Source organism: Cimex lectularius, unplaced genomic scaffold, assembly GCF_000648675.2.
Source record: "Cimex lectularius strain Harlan isolate CLEC.00 unplaced genomic scaffold, Clec_2.1 scaffold4, whole genome shotgun sequence".
NCBI lineage: Eukaryota > Metazoa > Arthropoda > Insecta > Hemiptera > Cimicidae > Cimex > Cimex lectularius.
Window position 1 is genome coordinate 211,368 of NW_019392723.1, and position 22,290 is coordinate 233,657.

The 22,290-nt window shown below is 35.9% G+C and overlaps 1 non-coding gene across 1 annotated transcript; it reads right to left on the reverse strand.

Moving 5' to 3' along the window:
- Positions 1 to 16,473: 16,473 nt before the first annotated feature.
- Positions 16,474 to 16,546, reverse strand: Trnav-cac. The gene has a single exon. It is a non-coding gene; the product is annotated as a tRNA-Val (tRNA).
- Positions 16,547 to 22,290: the final 5,744 nt, after the last annotated feature.

Genomic DNA, 22,290 nt, shown 5'->3' on the forward strand with positions numbered 1-22,290 from the left:
CGCGTGGTGGTGATGACATTAAAAGTATATAGGTAAGTTAGCAGTATACATGATATAAAGAATCCTACCAAGAATGCTCCCTTGTGGGGCGCCAGGTTGTATATGTCTGGCTTCTAATAATTTCTTCTACTTCTTCCAGCGGTTCTGTATTTGTTGTTCTGAAATAACGTGTAACATTTTGATATAACAGAAAGAATGTTAACAGGGCGATAGTTTTTCACGTCTCTACGATCATCAGATTTATAAAGAGAATTTTTTTCATATACATACTACAAACCAAAAGGACCCATGCATAAGAAAATTATGTCGTAGTGAATTGGAGGCTCTGCATATTTTCCACGTGCTTTTCAGACTGGACGTAATTACAAACAAGAAAAAGGGGTAAAAGGCGGGATAGGCTTTGAATGGGTGTACCATCTGACCGCTAGATCGTAGACGAGTGCAGGGCCGTCCGATGACGGGACGTCCCGAATCCGGACACGGGACACGACCTAGCGGCACAACCCCGGACTCCGTCCCGCCGAGGGTGACCGGGCCGCCATCTCCACTCAGAACCTGATAGTTGTAGGGCACGTTCTTCCGGCAGAAGGAGAAAATCTTTGTTGTCACAAGGGGTAGAGCGCATGGCCGATTTTAAAAGACGGTCCAGAACGACGGAACTACGCAAACTGGTAAGTTTAAACGTGAAAAAGATTTTATACACACTACTTGCGCTTCCCATACGGACATACGATATAGAAAAATAAAGAACAGCGAAAACTCAAACTCATTTAAGTAATAACCAACCTCAACTCCCCCTACGCCCTAGGGCCTAGACCAAGGTTCAGGAAAATTACGGCCCGTTGAATAAAATTGTTAATACTAACTGAATGTTTAACTTTAAATCTATCAATAACTTGATAAATAATGTTTCACTAAGCATGTCAGCAGTTAAATAAAACTAGTGGATGTATACCATGATTATTTTGCCCTGATGATGATCTGTCCGATGAATATAGGTCGAAAGATTGGCAGTAACAATTGAAATTTTTTTCACACGGTACCATGATGCAGATTATTCGTGAGAATTCAAGTCTAGTACCTTCATTCAAAAACAATAAATTGGATTAAAAAAAATAATTCTTAATAAACAACGACGGACGCAGCGTTCGTTTTATAGCTATCCTGGGTGTGCCGTGTTCTACCATCCACGATAGTCTACAGTGGTTCAGGGCCAGTGGAAGTCTAGATCGAAGAGAAGATAGTGGTAGACCGCGATGTACGACGGTTATAGACGATCGTTTTATTGCTGTTACCGCACATCGGAACCGAAATTTAACCGCTTCCTTGATAGGTAGTCAACTCCAAACATTCTGTAATATACGGGTGAGCTATAAATCATCAAATTGTCTCTAGATGTCCTACATCAAGTTCTCTACTACTGGAGAGGTATCGAGTGGAATTCGATTCGTAAATCACCATCTCGTTTGGACACTTGTACAATGCTGTTCTCTTCACAGATGAGTGACGGTTTGATTTGTAGCTACCAGATTACCGTAACCGTGTCTGAAGAAAAAGTGTAGAATGCTTTGCTACATGTGAGTCAAAGAGAGTTAGTTGTGGTATGGGGTGGAATCAACGTCCATGCCCGTACCATAACTGACTGTCACACATAATGGATCTTTGACTTCACTAAGCAACATTGAAGACGTTCTACTGGAAGCTATGGTTCCATTCCCTATTCGCTCCATTTACTGGGTACAGATTCGTGTTTATTGATTTGTGCATGATAATGCTCTATTGCGTGTAGGTCACCCGTTAGTGGTAGGATATAGGGATTACCACATGAATTGGTCAAAACTTTCTCCCGGCATGAATCCTATAGAACACATAAACACATGATAAAGAGACGGGTTCATCGTTGGCCTCTTCCAGCAAGCGTTGAACAGCTTTAAACCGCTCTTGTTGAAGAATGGGATTCTTTTTCACAAGACGAAACTCGATTGCTAATTTACTCGATGCCTACATAAAAACTTAAACATAGTACTTTTGAAAATGAAGATAGATTATAAGAAGTTCCAAAATCTGACAGGAGTCCTTTAGTACCTATTAACTGCAAAAAGTGGGTAATTATAAAACAATAACCTGAGGTTAAGCCCCATAATTGCTTGACAGTTTGAACAAGATCATCAAATAGTAGTCAATGATGGACTGTAAGGAAATGTAGCTTTAACTTTACTAAAAACTTGAGGCTTGCTTTTTTTAAAAAGCATTAAGTTATGAAAAAAAAGAATATTGTGAAATCCTGTGAGAATATATGTAAAATCCCAACATAAGTCATTATTGACTTAATTCTATTTATAAGCAACATTAAAGATCGAAATTATTAACTCAGAATTAAGATCAACTATTGTCTCAAAGAAATAATTTCATTATTTGACACAATTCTGTAGATTTTTATCAAAACTAACGAATATAAAAATAATACTCGTAAAAACGTCTTTATAAAAAAAATTTGCTTTGTTTGCTTTTTGAGCCGAAGTACTATTGAAAACCTATTCTAGTTTAAACATGGCCCGCTGAACCTGTTTGTGTTACGATTTATAACCTATTCGAAAAAACGTTTTTCACCTCATGTTTCTTTGTATTATCATAACATTTTTCCTTGAAGTTCCTTGTACTTCACTCAAAATTTGATTCAAAATGGCATTAAGTTAAGAAAAAATATAAGAATATTCTGAAATCCTGTGAGGCTGGTTCCAAACTGGCATAGGCTTGGGGTAATTCAAGACGAGGAAGCTCTGCCTATTCGAGTGTGCGGTTTTGACTATCCGCGTCAGATTCACGATGGAAAAACGGTGGAAGCCGTCTGTATATGTGGACACGTTGGGCTGGAAGGCAACGAACGTGCGGAAGAGGCGACGAAAGCTGGGAAGTATTGCCTCCAGACCGAACCACCGCGATCCGGCACCGTGACGCGATACGAGCAGTAAAGAAGCAATAAAAGTTGGCAACGTCAATGGGCCGGATCGTCCGAGAAGCTCTTGCGTATCAAGAGCACCACTGGATGGATTATACATGCATACATAATGTATGTGTGGATAAACACTGAAAGGCAAAATAGTGGCAACGATTAATATTTTTCACTATCTCTTAGACAATCCTCCATTGATTATTTTACAACAATGTTTGGTCCATTTTAAAGGATTAGAGGTAAATAAAACACAAATAAAATCGCCCACTTTTGTTTACAATTGGATTTTGTAAATAAATCTTTACATAGTCAATCTCTTCTTTGTTGGTTTGTCTATAAGACTTCTTTGTAACGTTCCGGTGGTATGATTTTTTAAAGTTGTACCATTTTTAAGTTTCAAATTTGTTGATTTTAAGTGATACAGATATGGCTAGAATCAAAGCATTGTTGGAAGGTAGAAGAAATAGAAGAAATGAGAAGAAGCGTATGTGTCCAGGGTGACCTTCCCAGAACAACTGTCCGTAGAGACTTCCAACGCTACCAAGGTACTGGAGGTTATTCAAGAAGGCATGGATCAGGTCGCCATCGTATCACGTCTCAGAGAGATGATCGTTTTATTGTTTCGAATGTATTCCGTAACCGACATTCTCTGTCGAGATCAACCAACGACTTCAACAAGTTAGAAATGTTAATGTTAGTTTACATACTGTAAGGTGAAGATATTCAGAAGCTACATTTTGTCCGAGAAGGTATGCCACTGGTCCTGAACTTCTGACAAAGCACAGAACATCCCGGTTAAGTTTCGCAAGAAATCACATCAATTAGTATGAGGAAAGTTGGATTAAATTCTCGTTTTCGGATGAGTCAAGGTTTGTTTGAGGTCTGACAGCAGGGAGAGTGTTTGGAGAACACGAGAGTGATATCCGCGCAACATTTTCGCTCCGTAGAAGCTATGGAGGTGGTGGTGTTATGGGTTGGCAGGCATTTCTATGGAAGGTCGCACAAAAATTTGATTTTCATCGAAGGTTCTCTAACAGCTGCGCGATACATTGAAGATGTGCTATCAAAAGAAGTTCTTCCTTATATGACTCTAAGTTTGATTTTTATGCATGACAATGCGAGGCCGCATAGCTAGGATCGTTGGTGACTACTTGGAAAAGGCGTCAGTTCAATGTTTGGAATGGCCAGCATATACTTAAACACTATGGGGCACCTTTGAGACGAGTTGTTGAAAAGGGTCCAGTGGTGTCACCAAATTTGCAGGAATTAAGAATGGCCCTGTAGGATGAGTATGAAAATATTCCACAGCGCTACATTGAAAACCTCATACAGTCTATGCCACGTCGAATGCAAGTGGTGATCAACGCAAGAGGAGGAAATACACGGTACAGAATTCAATATTTTCTTCATTTTTCCATAGCAACATTTTGGATAAAATTGTTAATAAAAGGGGGGTCAGGGTGTCGGTGTTTTTTGAAAAAAAAAGCCCATTTGTCGGGTTTGAATGGAGAACCGCTGGATTCGAATTTTTTTTTCATTCTGCTGTATCGTATATTTTTTCATAGAATTTTTTTTCGTAATAAAAGTGACACTTCGTTTGCTTCTCAATGTATTTTCCTTATAAAAATCAAGATGACAAAACTTGTCTTAACTGGGCTCCTTACTGGCTAATATTCCATCAACTAAAATTTCGTTTTATCTGCTGTATGATAAATAAGTGTTGAAATTGTTTCCTTTTTTGTAAGCATGCACTATAATATAATATACTCAAGCGTTCAATTATTGGTAAAAATGATATTGTATATATACATAATGAAAGAAAATGTTTTCGTGAGATATCCTTCTGTGTCACCCCAGGGCTGATTGACTTTTAATTTGGATGTCACTGATAGCTTCGGTCTGCAGATGCTGTTTTGATCTTCCAGGTGGGTTTTGGCTTCTCGCCATCATCAGTGTGATTCTGTGAAGTCTCTTACGACTTTAGTAAGGGGGCGGGTGTTTCGGCATTATCTTTGTTTGCCGGTACCTTATTACACCGAATAGTCACTTATATGGCAAGAATGAGTTGTATTGGAGCTTCTCCTTTGTCGAGCCACTGTCCAGAACGTCTAGTGTTATCGTAGAGAATCCACTTTTCGTCACATGTAACAATTCTGGCCAGAAATGGGTCATTTTTGTTTCGACAAAGAAGTGATGCACAAACATCAAAGCGCTGATTTTTTTGGCGATCGTTTAATGAGTGTGGAACCCAATTTTCGAGTTTTTTCACTTTTCCAATCGCCTTGAGGTGGTCAGCGACGGTCGTTTTACTGACTTTGAGTTGCTCTGCAAGTTCTCGAACAGTTGTTTTGGGGTTTTCTTCCACCACTGATCGCAGAACATCATCATTAAGAGAGGAAGGCCTTCCACGACCTTCTTCATCTTCAAGGCTGAAATCTCCCTCCCGAAATTTTTTAAACCACCTTTGCACAGTGCACTCATTAACACAACCCTCGCCCCAGACTTGGTTAATGTTTCTAGCCGTTTGGGCTCCGCTTCGGCCGAGTTTAAACTCGTAAAAGAAAATCGTACGAAATTCTCGCTTTGACATTATAAGGATGACTGAATTATTTCCAAGTAGCGGAATGCTACAGAGGTAAACAAACAATATCATTTGGAAGAGGATTAATAAGTGTTGACATTCATACAAATGAGTAATCCTGTAAACGTAAACAGAATATTTTATATAGATTTTTTTTAATGAAAACTTAAAATCCTGCATTATTTTCCGGACAACCCAATAAATTTGTTACATTTTGACTAGCATAAATTAACGACTTTAGAAATGACGATTATTTTTACAAAATTCTCCAGTCCAATACTGAAGATGCCATCGAGGATAGTCAAACGCGATTTGGAATTTCGCTAGCTGCAAAAGACAATCAGCGAGAGTAAACGGACCCAGTCCTGACCATGTTGTTTTTAAGAACCCACCACTGAAGAAATATTGAAGATGGCCAAATTGAAGAAACGTGTCTGAAAGACAAACTCGCGAAGATAGGAAGACTTTTTTTATTTCGCCATCTATAGTGGTGAATTAGCGAAAATAAACGGACGAAGTTTCGTACATCTTGTTTTCCAGACCCACCAAAGAAGACTCACTGAAGATGGCCAGATTGTTGAATTTACATGGGTCGTCTGACAGAAAACCCGAGTGTTCGTATTGCATAAAGAATGGAATTTTAATATAAATAACGTAAAGTAATACCCAGCAGATAACATAATAATACAAATAATAAAATAAAACTACCCTCGGGTCAAAACCCTATTGACCAAGATTTTTTTTCTTTTTTCTTGAGTTTAATATAATTCTCAACTCTGTTGTATTATCCGCTCGGATTTTAGCTTGGGAGAATTAAGTTGGGCAGGTTTCACGAGAACAGCTGCTCCCCCTCCCTTACGAATATTTAAGAACGAAGGGTAAATCAGTGATGGGGTTTGGGTCAAAGGGGGTCGATTCCAGTGAAGAAATGACCCACACGTCGCATTCATTAATTTACAACCGAATCTGGCCCTTAAACCGACACATTGACATATTCGCATCACCGGGTCAGTGGGACATGCGGAAAGCAGAGTCAATATATCTATCTTTTTTAAGCTTGAAACGTATTTTTCTTTTTGTAGTAAAATTAGATTCTATGTCAATCATTTAACATCACAATTTTTTTCAAATTCCCTTAGGCTTAGTTTAAAAAAAACTTCCTATCTCAAATGGCAAAAAGGATGGAAAACTCATAAGGTGGGGTTGAGATGGAAAGTTGGTGTCCGAGTGGATCGAGGTCACGATAGCTCAAGTGGTAGAGCAGCGGCGTATCTAGCCGAGATCGTGGGTTCGAATCCCGCTCGTGCCATTGACGTTTTTATCTCAACTAAAAACCTTAATTAATTGTAATTTATAATTATATGTTCAAGTAATGTGATATTTACAACGAAGATGCTGGTTTGTTTGATCAGGTAGCGGCCGATCGATTACCGGTGAAATTGTAAAATTGTATCGAATTTTTTACGGGTAATATGTAATTAGCAAATCACGATTTTGGTCAGGTTGGTTGGGGAAAAATCAACAAAAAACCGCTACAACTTTAATAGGTTTTGATCTTTTAAAGCCATCCTCAGGGCCAGAATAAAAGGACGTTTATATAGCATACGTTTATTTTTCACCAGTAGTAAATATATATCAGGGTTTTAGTCAGATTGGTTGAAGGAAAATGCACAAGACAGCTAACTGGACTAGATTTGCCTTTATGTGAGTATTCTCAGGACCAAAGTAGAACGCTTGTTGGATACTAGGTGAAATTATGCAGCCTGTGTTCATTTGCCACCAGTAGTAAATAATTTGGATATTAGGTTTTTAGCCAGGTTGGTTGGAGGAAAAAGCCCAAGACAGCTAACTGGCCAATATTTTGTCCTTTATATGGGTTTTCTCAGGACCAGAGTAGAACGCTTGTTGGATACTAGGTGAAATTATGCAGCCTGTGTTCTTATAACTTATAAAATCGCGCAGAATACATCACTCACTCTGGATATCCTTAGTTTTTTTAATACTATTTGGCATATAGGAAATATTCGATAAAGATCCACCCGGGGAGCCTGATAAAACAAAATCATTAATTGGACTACCGGAAACGGAAACACGTTAATTTGGAAGACAATTTTTTTCCATTTCGCCTCGGCGAACGGTCGGCTGATCCGGGAATCTCGTTGCCTTGACGACCTCCCCCCATCTTACAACATGAATCTTACTTCGCATAAATAATCCATCTCTGGGACCCTCCTTACGGATCATTCCACCTCGGGTAATCATCCCTCGGACTTGTTTACTCTCCTTTTTAAAAAATAAATCTCACCCGGAGACAATCATGTCCTCAACTTCAAAACAGGTCCTATTGTGCCAATGCCACAAGCTTTTTCATCTTTTTCTAACGATTAAACAAATCATTTATGATTTGAGCTGTTTTATACACGTATAAAAATAATTCGCTGTTTAAGACAATTTACCAGGTACAAGAAACTATTATATTTATGCTATGGCACAATTATACGTCTTAATCATCAGATGGGTGAACGTTTTAACTGTCGCGCCGATTCATTCAGGAGCGTGCCATCGATGACAAAGCCAAAATCGCAGCAATTGAACTTTAATTGGGATGAAACGGACCGATTTATCGATTATTTCATTGGCCATTTACTCCCGACCTGTATCAAAAGCGGAAACATTTGTGTATTTACATATCTAGGCCTATATGTTAAGCGTCAAAACGGGCTTTGATCTTTCCTTTAATTATATACATAATAGTTCAACTCCGTCCTAATGGAATTGGCCCATTTAAATAAACCGACAATCGTACCACAAATAAATTTGTTATTGAATCAAACGCAGTGTCTGTGTGAGTTTGTAGTTCAAATATCAAACTAGAAATAATGCATGTTTCTCTAGCTTATTAGCAAACGTTTAATGATGTTTTGTGTCAATTTTGCCTTGCATCCAGAATCCGCACATTAAAAGAAATCAAACTTTGCCTAATTTAAACAAAGAAATATTTCTTTGTGTATTGTCGCATCAAATTAAAGTTAGATAGACGAATCAACTGTCGATCAATCATCAAAGGAAAATTCAATTAATAACGGATTGTATGTACGTGAAAACACTCTCTCTCTCTCTCTCTTTCTCTCTCTCTCTCTCTCTCTNGCTCTCTCTCTTTCTTTTTCTATCTCTCTCTCTGTACCTTTATCTATTTTTCTCTCACTTTTCTCTCGCTCTCTCTCTTTCTTTTTCTATCTCTCTCTCTGTACCTTTATCTATTTTTCTCTCACTTTTCTCTCGCTCTCTCTCTTTCTCTCTCTCTCTTTCTTTTTCTATCTCTCTCTCTCTACCTTTATCTATTTTTCTCTCACTTTTCTCTCGCTCTATCTCTTTCTTTTTCTATCTCTCTCTCTCTATCTATCTATCTATGTAACAATCTTACTGTCGTTGGTACGAAAATAATGCACAAGATATTTTTTCTCATATTAGATGAGATTACATGTATAAAAAGTTAGAAACACGAAAAAATACTATCAAAACTTGTAAAAAATATTGTTTTTGAAATAAATTATTTTGTGACCCTCCAAAGCCTTCAAATACGAATTTTTACAACAATAAAAACAGGCATATTTGTACAGGATAGGCCGAGGCATTTTTTTATCGAGTGACCTGTTGTTTCACCTTTTTTAATTTTACCCAACTTCAACTGTTTTACAGTTATTTTAAAGGATAGAAATTCTTCTTTTAGCTGTATCAACAATGTTTATATATTTACTAAACACAACTAAGAAAAATAAAAAATAAATCAATAAAAACTTTTCATACGTTTAATTTTTTTTTATTTGGGACGAAATTATTGCCTAGTAAGGAAGTTGAAAATTTTAAATTTACATTCCTTTTAAGCGAATTTCATCAATTTAAAAACAAATTAGGATAAGAAAAATAATATGCAGGATCGTATTATATTAGGAAAATACCCCAAAAAGATTTTTTTTATATATACGAATTCGTTTTAGGGACCTTTGAAAGACCATAAATACGATTTTTTATGCCAAACTAAAAATAATAGTAATAAAAATTATCGGGCTCGATGCCCGATGTTCCAATTAAAAAATTCATTACTACTCTGGGTTTAATCCAAATTCGAAGTTGTTACAACCATTCTAAAGAGGAATTTCTCTTCATTCAGATTGTTTTATTTTATATACTTACTATTGTGTACTTTGTATTGCTTTGTTTTATATGTCCTAATTTAGCTTTTTTCATTAATTATTTTTTGTTTATTTTTTCTTTACATATTTTTTAAATTTCCATTGTTTTTTTGTGTGTTTTATTTTACTTACTTACTATTGTGTACTTTGTACTGTTATGTTGTTGTTTTTTATACCTGCTAGCTTCTTAATATTTTTTTTCTATTGATTTTTTTAATACATTTTTTAAATGTCCATATTGTTTTTTTACGGTATCAGCAACAACCTCCGGCAGACGGTTTTAATTCATGCTTGTATGTACTTATAGATTTATTTCTTTGTAGTAGCAATTTTTCTCTTGTTGTAAATAAAAGTACCTATCTTTCTTCAGCCTATGTAAACAATGTTTAGATATTTTGTCAATACAGGTGAGAAAAACAAGAATGAAATCAATCCCGAATGACTTTGCTATTTCTAGTTGTCATAGAAATTTTACGTACCCTGCATATTATTTCCTTATCCTACGTTAAATAAATCACTTGATAAATAATAACCGTGAAATAAATTTTTGAAAAACATTAATTAGGTAGATTATTTTTCCTCGGTATCTAGTCTCATTGGCAAGAACAATTGGACGTGTTTCGAATATTTTTCGACGTAGTATCACCCAAAAAACCGATATTATAATCAGTGTACCCCATTCCGTAGAACCCCTTGTAGGTTAAAAAAGCATACTTTGGCAGATAAAAAATAAATGAAAAATCGATTCAATTAATTAAGATGAGTTATGAATGTTTTATTGGAACATAGCAAAATTCAATTTTGACATAATAAAGTCAGTTAAAATTTTCATATTTAGCGAGAAACGAAGTTGGACTTCGTTTTGCCCAATCCAATAACCCCTGAATATAAATTTTTGGAAAAATCGAAAAATAATATTCTCAAAATTTACCCCCAATAGAATTGACAAAATAATAAAAACTTTCCAACCGTTAAGTTAACGTTTAATTCGGATCAAATCTAGACGTGTTATAAAATTTTGTACAGAACCGGAGAAAGAAAATTGCTCCAGTCTATTAAACACAAAAATGTTTTTTTTGTTTGCCATAAATATTCTTATTAAATGGTTTTACTGGGTGCTTGAAATGAATCCGAATTGGTATTTGCATTTATTAAATTTTATAAAATGATTTATTTTATATGTACGTTAAAATAGTGTGTGTGTGTGTGTGTATACAATTTTTTTAAATATTTATATTNTATAATAACCGTTGAATACATCTACAACAATGAAAGAAAACCACATTTCAAAATATTAGATATGTAAATTATTTTAAATATATTAAATTTTTTTGACGTTGTTGATTTAGCCTCCCCTTTGTTAGGGTAATTCTTTTGTTACTTACTTCCATTTTTTTATTTATGGTTCATTTGACTTTAATAAAAATATTCTTGTCAATAAAAAGCTTTTACTACTTTTAATTCGGATTTAATAGTGTAATTTTTTGTTAATGTTTATAATTTCAAGTAACCTCCGTTAAAGAAGTAATGCGGTTAACGTTAGGATATAGGTGGTGGAACCCATTTATTGTTAGTTAGTTTACTTAGTAGTAAAGTTAGTCAGGACACGGCCGTGTGTTCGATAATGCCGAAGAAGAAACAAGAGGTTGTAATCGTGTTTCTCTAGGCCTCACAGACTTGCCGGCCCTTCGCCTTCGCCCTTAGCGATGACCCTTCCCCTAGCAGCCTCCTCCGCCGGACAGACGTTAATTTCATTAGGTGCGTGGGACAAGAGGGCTTTTATACCCACATGAAGATCATGCGTGATTTATTCAAGGAGCACCTGCATGAATTCACTCGAGTTTGCAATTTGGGTCACGTGCCCGTCCTTACTCGAGCACATTAACAAATTGCTTCATCTATCACACGGCCTATGATTTCCTAGAAGAAAATATTTCAACATCCCAGACTATCGTATAAAGTGTTTTTCTTTAAATCGATTTCTATACAGTTTACAAGCAAAGATTAGCTCCAAGGACAGCAGACTAGTTTTTATAATATTCACAACGGGAAAAAAAATCAGTATATAAAATTTTCATCTTCGCATTTTGATCTGCCTTGTTTGGCATTTTCCCATTTTCAACATGCCACAGAGGATGGCCAAAACCTTTCTGTTTGAAAGAATGGTGATAATAGGGGTACATGTTGTATATGTAAGTTCGGAAAAACTGATAATAATCTTGGTTGAAACCCTCTGAAGATGGCGAGGAGCCGAATCGCCCCTGACAGACTAGCGAGGCAGAACAAAACAATAAGAACATAAACAAACAAAGTCCATAGTTCCTCAGACCCAAAAAAGTTGATCTAAAAATTTAAGACAAATATTATTTACACTCTCAATTCTTTCTTTCAGAAGATTGAACTTACCACTAAGTACTACCCACACAAATCCTCAAATAGTAAACCAATTGCTTTCACTGTAATTCGAATCCTTCCTCATATCGCCATAGTTTTTTAGTATACATTTTCTTTTTTTTTAAGAAAGCATCCGGCAGTATTGTCATTTTAAAGCTTACAAAGTTTCCAACCGCATATCCTCCTACAGACCCATCAACCTTCTTCCTCTGATGTCCAAAATCTTTGAAAGACTCATTAGAAAACGTTCAAGACCCATCCCAGATTCACAGAGAAGCATTGATTTTAAACATTTGACTTCCATTTTCGTCATTCTACGAATCAACAATGCTTCAGGGATTTTTAAACTATAGCCTCTGATTTATAAAACGAAAAAGAAGAAGAACACCCTTAAGGTAAAAAAGACCAGTACAGAAAGTGAAAAAGTAATTAAAATGAGAAAAACAAACATCTTTACATCAACGAGGAGCAACTGACATCATCTGAAGTTAGGGATTTAGGATTATGGACTGCAGACTGGCGCGACGTGACAACCCCTCATAACATTTATGTTTTAAAATGACTAACTAACTCTCCTCATAAGATGTATGTTTTAAAATGACTAACTAACTCTGTTAACTAAACTTCGACCTCCGGTGACATGAGTATAACGGTTTTTTGATGGACGCAGAGCAAACGACGATCCTACCTCACACCTATCAAAACACAGTTTCACTCAGCCATCCAGCACTATATAACTATCCTATATATATATATATATATATACTATAGCTATCCAGCACATCCTTCCAATGAAATTTCTCAAGCAACTTGTCAAAACTCATTACTACGTCACTAACCTCACTAAGCACAACGACATTAACTGATCCTTCTCTAATTTCAGATCAAATCCAACCTTTCCATCATAACTCTACTGCTTCTTATCTGCATATTTCCATCGAGAAAAATCTCATGGTTGTTTTGAACGACGATCTCCACGCCAGTTGGTATCTAATATTGCCATCGCAGGCTGGTTTTTCATATTTGTGGTGCTCTATTTGTATTGTACATATTGTAAATCGCCGAAACTAATCTGCACTATTGAGATCGTAGTTCAATAAAAAAACTTATTTCTCTTAAGGCCGACTATAATAGTGCAAATTTACTACCGATCAGTGTACATAACAAATACAAAAACAGCAAATGTGTGTTATTAAAACGTGAAACATTTCAAATAAATACCTTAAAACAGTTCAAATAAATAACAATGTACCATTTTATCTAAATTAGTGTGTGTTTACAAGCAGGTACAAATAGTAATTGATAATGTAGTACTGGATTTGCTATGCCATGCACTGACATCGGGATGACTTACCGGCGGAGTCGGTAAAAGAATTGTTGAAAGATTATTTATTTAATGGGAAAGAGGAGGAATGGTAAATGGTCGACAGTTCTACCGACTGCCAACGCAGAGCTAAGTTGTTTCCCGTCAATTACCAGGCTACCAACAGTGAGGTCATTTCAGCCACTCAATGTTATGACCGATGGTACTCGATATTCCACCATCGGCCTTATGCCTTAGCATAAATCACACACTCACAATAATTTAATTATTTACAAATAAAAAAATACATCATGTAATATACATATATTTAAAAATGATTTACAAATAAATACAATCACGCACACATACACATACACACAGTATGTACAATGTTTATATGTGAGGAAACACCCCAACAACAGGGGGTTCCAACATTCGACTTGCCCGCCCGAGTACGAGTTATGTCAGGGCTCATGCCATCTCGTTCCCTATAATGGGCCAAGGCACGGCACTTTTCGATCAGTTGAGACACACTGACCAACCTTTCTTTACCAACAAGTCACCTGCGCGGGTTTTGAAACAGGTTTAAACAGGCCTGACTCTCAGGGACCATCTTTCGTCGTGCTCTTAACTCTCGGACGACCCGGTGTTCTGGCGCGGTCAACGATCTCTCACAGCATTCTTAACTGATGGCACAGTGTCGCCAGGCTGGATTGCAGTGGCTCGGTCTGAAGGGCGAGACGTCCCAGCTTTTGCAGCCTTGTTCGTTGCCCTACAGACCGACTTCTCCACCGTTTTCCCAGGAGCTCCAGCATATCTTTCTAAAAGAACACGACGAGAGGTTCCATAGATAATCTGTCTCGGGGAGTCGGTACAGATGAGGAAAGCAGAGGCTTCATCGTTTCGAATCACCCCGAGCGCGTGCCAGATCGCATAAAGTTCCGCTATGTACACGATGTAGTACCGCGGGAGTGTCCATGAAATGGTCAAACCCCCTTATACACGGCGCACGCCACAGCTTCGCTGGACTTAGACCGGTCTGTGGAGATGAAGCGAAAACCGGTGAATTCCTATCTAAATTCTAAGAACCCTGATCGGTAAGGTGCGGCGGTGTACTCGACCTGGCTAATATTGCGAGTTCGTCCCGGACGAGTACGGCCGGAAAGACTCAGGGCGGTGTCGGTGTGTTTCCCAGACAGAGTACCGTCCCCAGAGTCAAACCTGCCCTCCCAGGTCGTGTCCGTCAGGTGGTTGCCCGGCTTGGCTTAGAAACCCGCCGCATAGCTGAGAGGAAACTGCTCTCTCCGGGATTCGGGCGGCAAAACCCCTACCCGCAGCAGAGACAGTAGAGCCTGTCTAGCCGCAAGAGACGCGTTTTCCGGGCCGAGGAATAGGTCATACAACCTTAAAACAGACCTCCTAAATTTTGAATGAAATTCCATAAATCACAAAAACATAGACAAAAACATAAGAAACCATAATAGTCTGGTTAGCATTCACTATATCCCAGTACATTCGACATTCGTCGTGGTAATTGAGGATAAGCGCCACATTCGCTCAAACAAATTATATTCATATACCATACTTCGTTCACCCCAGAGTATTGAATCTTTCTCAGGGTAATTGGGGATATGCCATGCCATTCACGCTAATAAGTTACATTCCCAAACACAATTTATTCATAACACCCTAGACTGCTCGATATTCCTCGAGATAATTGGAGGTAAGCCTTCATATTCGTTCTAATAAACTACATTTGCACAACACAATTTATTCACCCTACCCCAGAGTGTTCGATATTTCTCTGGGTAATTGACGATATGCCCTAACAATCACGCTAATAAATTACATTCACACAACACAATTTATTCGCACTACCCTAGAGTACTCATGAGATTTTTTAAGTATAAATTAATTGAACTCTTATTAAATAAAATTAAGTACCATTAAAATTAAAAATTATGGAAAATAAAATCTTAAAATAAATTAATCTTCTGTTTTTTTTAAAGAAAATTCACCAAAACACAGGAAAATCGTTTAGTGATAGATTAGCTAACAATTTATTTATTCTTTTATTATTATATTATATTATAAACTATTTTAAATTTTAATAGTACTTCATTTTCATATAGTTGTCAAAAGCCTAATTATTTTATATTTTAGGAAATCTAAAATTTAAAGAAGAATCAGATGTTTTTATATATAATTTTTAATTGTGAATAATTTTAATATGATTTTCTAAGATTAATGATTGATTGTTGATTTTATAATTATTTATTTTTTCGAATGCAGAAATTTTACTTTAAGTGTTTACATTTCACTATCTCCTGAGTTTTTTGATGTTTCAAAGAAAGGGCTAATTTGAAAATAAAAAGGGTTAGTTTCAAGGTAAAAAGGCTCTGGTAGACATCCTCCCAAAAGAAATTAATACATAACTAAAAAAATTCAGTTTGTTTAAATATTTTAAGTAATGTATATCTTCTTCTAATAATTAATCAACTAATATTATTAATAATAATTGTAAGCAGTGTTACTTTTTATTTTCTTCACGAGGGTTCGCAACGGCAGACGTCATATCAACCCTCGGGGTGTAGTTGTTTTTGAAAAAAAAAGCCTAATTGTAAGTATGTCGGGTTCCAACACAGGGCCGCTGGAATCGAACCCGGGACCTTTACCTTACAGTGATGAGCGCCGTGTCAACGCCTAAACCGTTGCGGCTCCTGTGTTACTATTATTTATGTCATATATACCAAAATGTATAAATGTATAAAATTATCTATAAAATAGCCTTGAATAATGATAATAATATAAAATCGTACAACGTATGAAGGTTACGTTTGCAAAATGTACTATCTGAATTGAAATTTAGTGTTCCACATAAAAAAAAGAGTTGATTTTCTGATATTGTCCTAAAATCATTTTTAACTCGTATTTTTTTTAAATATTAAATATTTTATACTTTAATTAATAGATCTAATATAAGTATATCTAAAAAATAATAAAATAAGGATAAGTTTAAAAATTATTTTTAAGTAAAACAATAATAATATGTTTCCGCCCGGGATCGAACCGGGGACCTTGTGCGTGTGAAGCACACGTGATAACCACTACACTACGGAAACTGGGATAGAGGGTTTATTCCAGGATAGCTATTTCCAAGCCGTCTCCAGGAGGAGGATTCGCCAAGATATTAATTATAAAATTAATCCTTCTTTACCATATTCCATGATTGTATTAATAATCTCCACGGTTATGGTAAATAGTCTGAAGGCTAACATTTGATTTACAAGAGCCCGATTATAAAACAGAACAGGCCTTTATGAAAAGTTTCGGTGGAATAATCGATAAAATCCTTCGCCCAAGATTAGTTAAACATCGCTTTTCAAGTATTTAACCTCAGTTCAACGAACTTTATAATAAGATTAGGCCTTTAGTGCGAAAGGGCGCTTGTTGCTGTAAAATTTCAATTAGCAAGTGTTATATTTAGAAATTTTACTATTGCATTTATCCATTCATAGGGAGAAGAATCAAAGTGTTACTTATTAGCCGAAGGTCGTGGTTTGAATCCCGTTTTATGCAATTTTCTTTGAATTGTTTAATATTAATTTACACTAGTTGGAAATGTAAAGATTAACTTGATTTTATGATCCCATATGTGTTTCTATTTTGCTTTAAATTTATAAATATGTTCATTCCTTGAAAAATGGCAAAAAGGAGGGAAAATTCAAAAGGTGGGGTTGAGATGGGAAGTTAGTGTCCGAGTGGATCGAGGTCACGATAGCTCAGGTGGTAGAGCAGCGGCGATCTAGCCGAAGATCGTGGGTTCGAATCCCGCTCGTCCCATTGACTTTTTTATCTCAACTAAAAACCTTAATTAATTGTTTATAAATATGATTAGCCTGAATCTGTTTGTATGGGGTTTGCCCCGGAAAGCAAAAAATAAATAAATAAAAATAAACTATTTTTAACTCAAATTAATTCTTTCTTTAAAGCTTTAAAAACTGAGGATATGGTATGAAATAAAAGCATGTTAAGTAAACTTCCTGTATATTTGTGAATTTTTTTTAAATTTAAAATAATTGGCCTAATAGAAGACTATATGAAAATTAATTACAATTAAAATTGAAAATACATATGTGAATTTGAATTTAAAAATAAAAGATTCGTCTTTTAATTTGAGAATGTTTTAAAAACATAAAATTGATTCTCATATAACATACCACATGACAATTAATTACAATTAAAAATAAAAATAATGTCAAATTAAATATAAAAATAAAGAATTTTTTTTTAATTTGAAAATATTTTAAAAGTCCAAAGGTCCATCCAATTTAACGGTCATAATTAACCATAGTAATTTTATAATACGATGCTCTAACCAGAAATCACGATAGCTCAAGTGGTTAGTGTAGCGGCGTATTTAGCCGAAGGTCGTGGGTTCGAATCCCGCTCGTGACACGAGCTTTTTCCTGTCAACCAAGATCTTACATAAAATAATAATTGAAATAATTACTTGAATAAAAGAATAATTAATTGAATTAGACTTCTATACATAAATAGATTTATTATTTATATTAAATTTAACATATGATCGAGTAATAATTATATGATGTTATATTAAAATAATAATTAATAATAATTATATGTTGTTAATAATAATTATAATGTGTTGTCCATTTTTATTGGCAAACTTTCAGATTTCAGGTTGCAATTTTTGCCGAATAAATACAATTGAAGAAACGTCATTAACGAAACAATAAACAAGCAGATACTTTTAAATTGTAGAATGAGAACCTCCCCTTAAGAACTGGACATACCAAACTCACGAGTATAGGCAAAACAGAATACGCGACGCGGTCTAAAACTGACAATGGCCCATTCTATAGTCTATCTACGGCAGTAATAAGACCCAAATTATCCTATGGCTCGCTAAAAGATCAAAGCTCAGCAAAAACGAACTACCCAAACATTAGACAGCATACAAAGACTGGTAAACCAATGCATCACAGGGGCAATGAAAGCAACCCCGTCAATTGCATTAGAAAAACTGCTAAACCTACCTCCAATGTAAGTGTTTATACAAGGAGATGCGAGGAAAAGCACATTTAGTCTCCAGATCAATAAAACTGGATGGGAACTAAAAACTTCGGGCACAAAACAATCATTAATAAAATCAGACATCAATTCATAGAAATGGGGACTTATTACAAGATCCCGAAAACAATATGTGCAACATCCTCCACTGACTAGAAAGGAGAAGATGAATTCCGAATGAAATACGGTATACAGATGGCTCCAAACGCCGGATCAGGCGTTTTTTATACAAGCCCAAAAAATGAAAAATCAAACTCATTAGGAAAGTACACCTCGGTCTGTCAAACTGAAAAAAAAAAAACTCTTAAATGAGGTTACACTGGCAACAAATCTTCATAAGATCGGACAGTCAAGCAGCTATTAAACCATTTGCAGGTAATAAAATCACATCAAAACTGGTTAATGAATTCACCCAAAATCTCCAAAACCCCTGGACGGTATCCAGTACAAAAAAGGAACTTTGGGAAAACGCAGATACTCTAGCGGCTAGAGTCTAGCCAGATGAGGATCTGCATGACCATTAACATGGCCCTAACCTATTCTTGGGCTAACAAAAACAAGCTTCCTAGCCCCAGAATGATGAACCAGAAGTTTGATAGTTACCGATTGTCTTAGAAAAAATTTTTTTTAGAATTATTATTTGGAAATCGTGAGATGTGGTCTGGTGTGACGTAGGTTTCAGAATATATTTTCTTTATCATGCGAACGTTTCGATCTTTATTGGCATCATCTTCAGAGCCTGGGATTTACAAACATTGTTTAAATTATACAAATACATGTAGGATGTAGAAAAAAGTTAATTTATACAATGCAAAAAAAATTTTTTAATCAATGTAAGTATTTCTACTCACCCAAAGTGTTTGTTTTCTGCATAATTGTGCCATGAGTGAGTAGAAATACTTTGATTGAATATAAAAAAAATTTTTGCATTGTATAAATTCACTTTTTTCCACATTCTACATGTAGTTGTTAAATTTAAACAATGTTTGTAAATCCCAGGTCCTGAAGATGATCTCAATAAAGATCGAAACGTTGGCACGATAAAGAAAATGTTTTTCTGAAACCTACATCACACCAGACCGCATCTCACTGTTTCCAAATAATCATAGACTAACTGTCACTAATCACCACACATTTTTTTAGAATATTATTAGAATTTTAGTTAATAAACATTACTTTAAATAATGTGAAAATCATGTATGAATTTGGGGAAAATTAAAGTCTAAAATGTGAGAATTCTCCTTAATTCCAGAGTGGTGAATCTGAAGTTTGATCGTTTTGGTCTGTCCGACGCTTTTTGACGTTTTACCATCTTCAGCGCTAAATTTGTGTTTTTGTCAGACGCTGTTTGGCTTCTCGCCATTACCAGTGCTAAATTTGAGTTATTTTTGATATGATTGAAGTGATAGGTACATAGTAATAAAACAAAAGATGTATTACATTTCACGCAGGCCATAAGTCATAAAATTCAAGGTTTTTTGAAGAAAATTATATTTTGATTTTAGTTAATAAAATTTACTTTAAATAATATGTTAATCATTTATGGATTTGGGGGAGGGGGAACCTGCAATAACATCAGTGAATTGAGTCGGAACTCTGAGATTTTGGGAATGTGGCGTGATAAACCTGTAGTTAGTTTTTTTATTACAAATTTTGTTCTAAATTTTCTCAAAATCTCTTTTTTTTAATACCTCATTGATAGTAACTTAATCTTCCTAGTCACGTTTAATCGTGCGATGTCACCTTGTTGTCTGCTGGGTGATGAACCTGTTGTTTGGTCTGTCAGATGCATTTCAACTTCATTTTTTTTTAACATGCCTTTTTTTTAATTTTACGAGGGTTCGCAACAGCAGAGGTCATATAAACCCTCAGGGGGCCGGTGTTTTTTTTAAAAAAGCCCATTTGTAAGTATGTCGGGTTCGAATGCAGGGCCGCTGGATTCGAATCCGCGACCTTTACCTTACAGTGATGAGCGCCGTGTCAACGCCTAAACCGTTCGTACACTTACCTTATTAATACTACCTTATTAATAGTAACTTAGGTGGCTTGCTGTATTAAATTTGGGAATTTCTATTTTTTGTCTGCAGTGATAAACCTGAATTCAGACACATTTCAGCATTACCTTACCTTTTTCTTGTACATACCTTGTTATTAGTAGCTTCGCCCTGCTAGTTGATTAAATTATAAAATTTCGCCTAGTTGTCCTCGAAGAGATGAACCTGTAGTTCGTTTCTTTTTCCTATTATTTTGTTTTGCCTTGCCTCGCTGTTTTGGTTTGTAAGACGCTTTCCGGCCTCTCGCCATCTCTCCTTTCTTGCACCTTGTTACAAGTGGAAAATAAGGGAAAAACTTTCTTCGCGGTGTGACAAGATTCATCCTGATACGAGGGTGCCCTCGTAGGTTGAAGGAGGCCGGCAAAAGGCCGAAGGCCCAGCCTGGACTCAGCGGGGCATCGGCGAAGACAGGCGAGTCTCCATGTGAACGAGTCGGAGAAAAAAGTGGAAAAGGACTTGATTGTCTTTTTTAATTTAATTATTTTGGACTTTCTTTTCTTGCCGTCGAGGAGCAGAGAGTTTGACGGGAGAAATGCCCTGTGATGCGAGGGAAAAGAACCAGGACGAAGTTTATCCTATTTTATGCCATTTTGTTTTCTGACCGTTTTTATTATAGTAGAAGAGAACTTGTTTATTTTCTTTTTGGTTTCTTTTTTTCGCAGTACTGAATTGTTTTATTTTATTTTGGTTGTTATGTTCTTTATTTTTTTTACCACCAGGGTTTCCCTTTCTGTTTCCCTAAGAACAAACTAAAACAGTGTGGCGCCCGATTGTCGTAGGAAGAAACACCCACGGCAAAATCCGCATTTTTTTGCTTTCTAACTACTATGGTCATTGCTGGCTCCTCGCATATTTGTCCTTCTCACGTAATTTATAACCGCGGAAATATGTATTTTTTTCTGCATTTTTCATCACTTTTCTGACATATACCTTTGGTAGCTAGACGATCCATATGTTTATTAGTATGTTGTTATTATTATTTATGTATTTATCTTACACACGCAAGCTTTATTATTTTATTCCTAGTACACTTATTACGTACACACATACATACACACTCATACTACTATAAGATTTTAAGCTAACCTCAGAGTACAAATGACCCAGAGTACACTATAACTAACCGGGACACAGCTATGTGTGTCACCTCGCCAACCACTCGTCATTCACGCCAATAAATACGTTCATTCTGAGTAACCTTTCATGCCGTATTTACAATTAAATTTGGCAGGACACCGTGCATTTTTATTGTCCAGCGTTTCGCCACCCTATCACATTCCACTTATTTCTTAACCAAACTAACCTAAGTTTTTGACAAATGTGAGGTGTACTCGATATTCCTCGGCAGACCTGTACACTCATACTTAACCACTCACGTTAATAAATACATTCACACGGGTTCAACGGATGCTGTCGAGCCCTTCCCTCACACCTCTCTGTAGATATTAAATTGCTTAAACCTAATTCGTTGGAGGTTTGGTTTGTTAGACGAGTTTCGTCCCCTCGGCAACGTGAGTGCGGTGTTTGTTCTTTTTTGATACGATTGAAATATTAATAAACTCTAACTAACAAAAAAATGTATTAAAGTTCATAAAGGCCATGAACCATAGAATCAGGTTGAGAACACTTTTTTGGTGCAGATTGTAAGACGATAATGGTTAACAAATATTAATTGAAATAATGTAAAAGCAATAATATCTTTTGGGTAAAACCCGTAT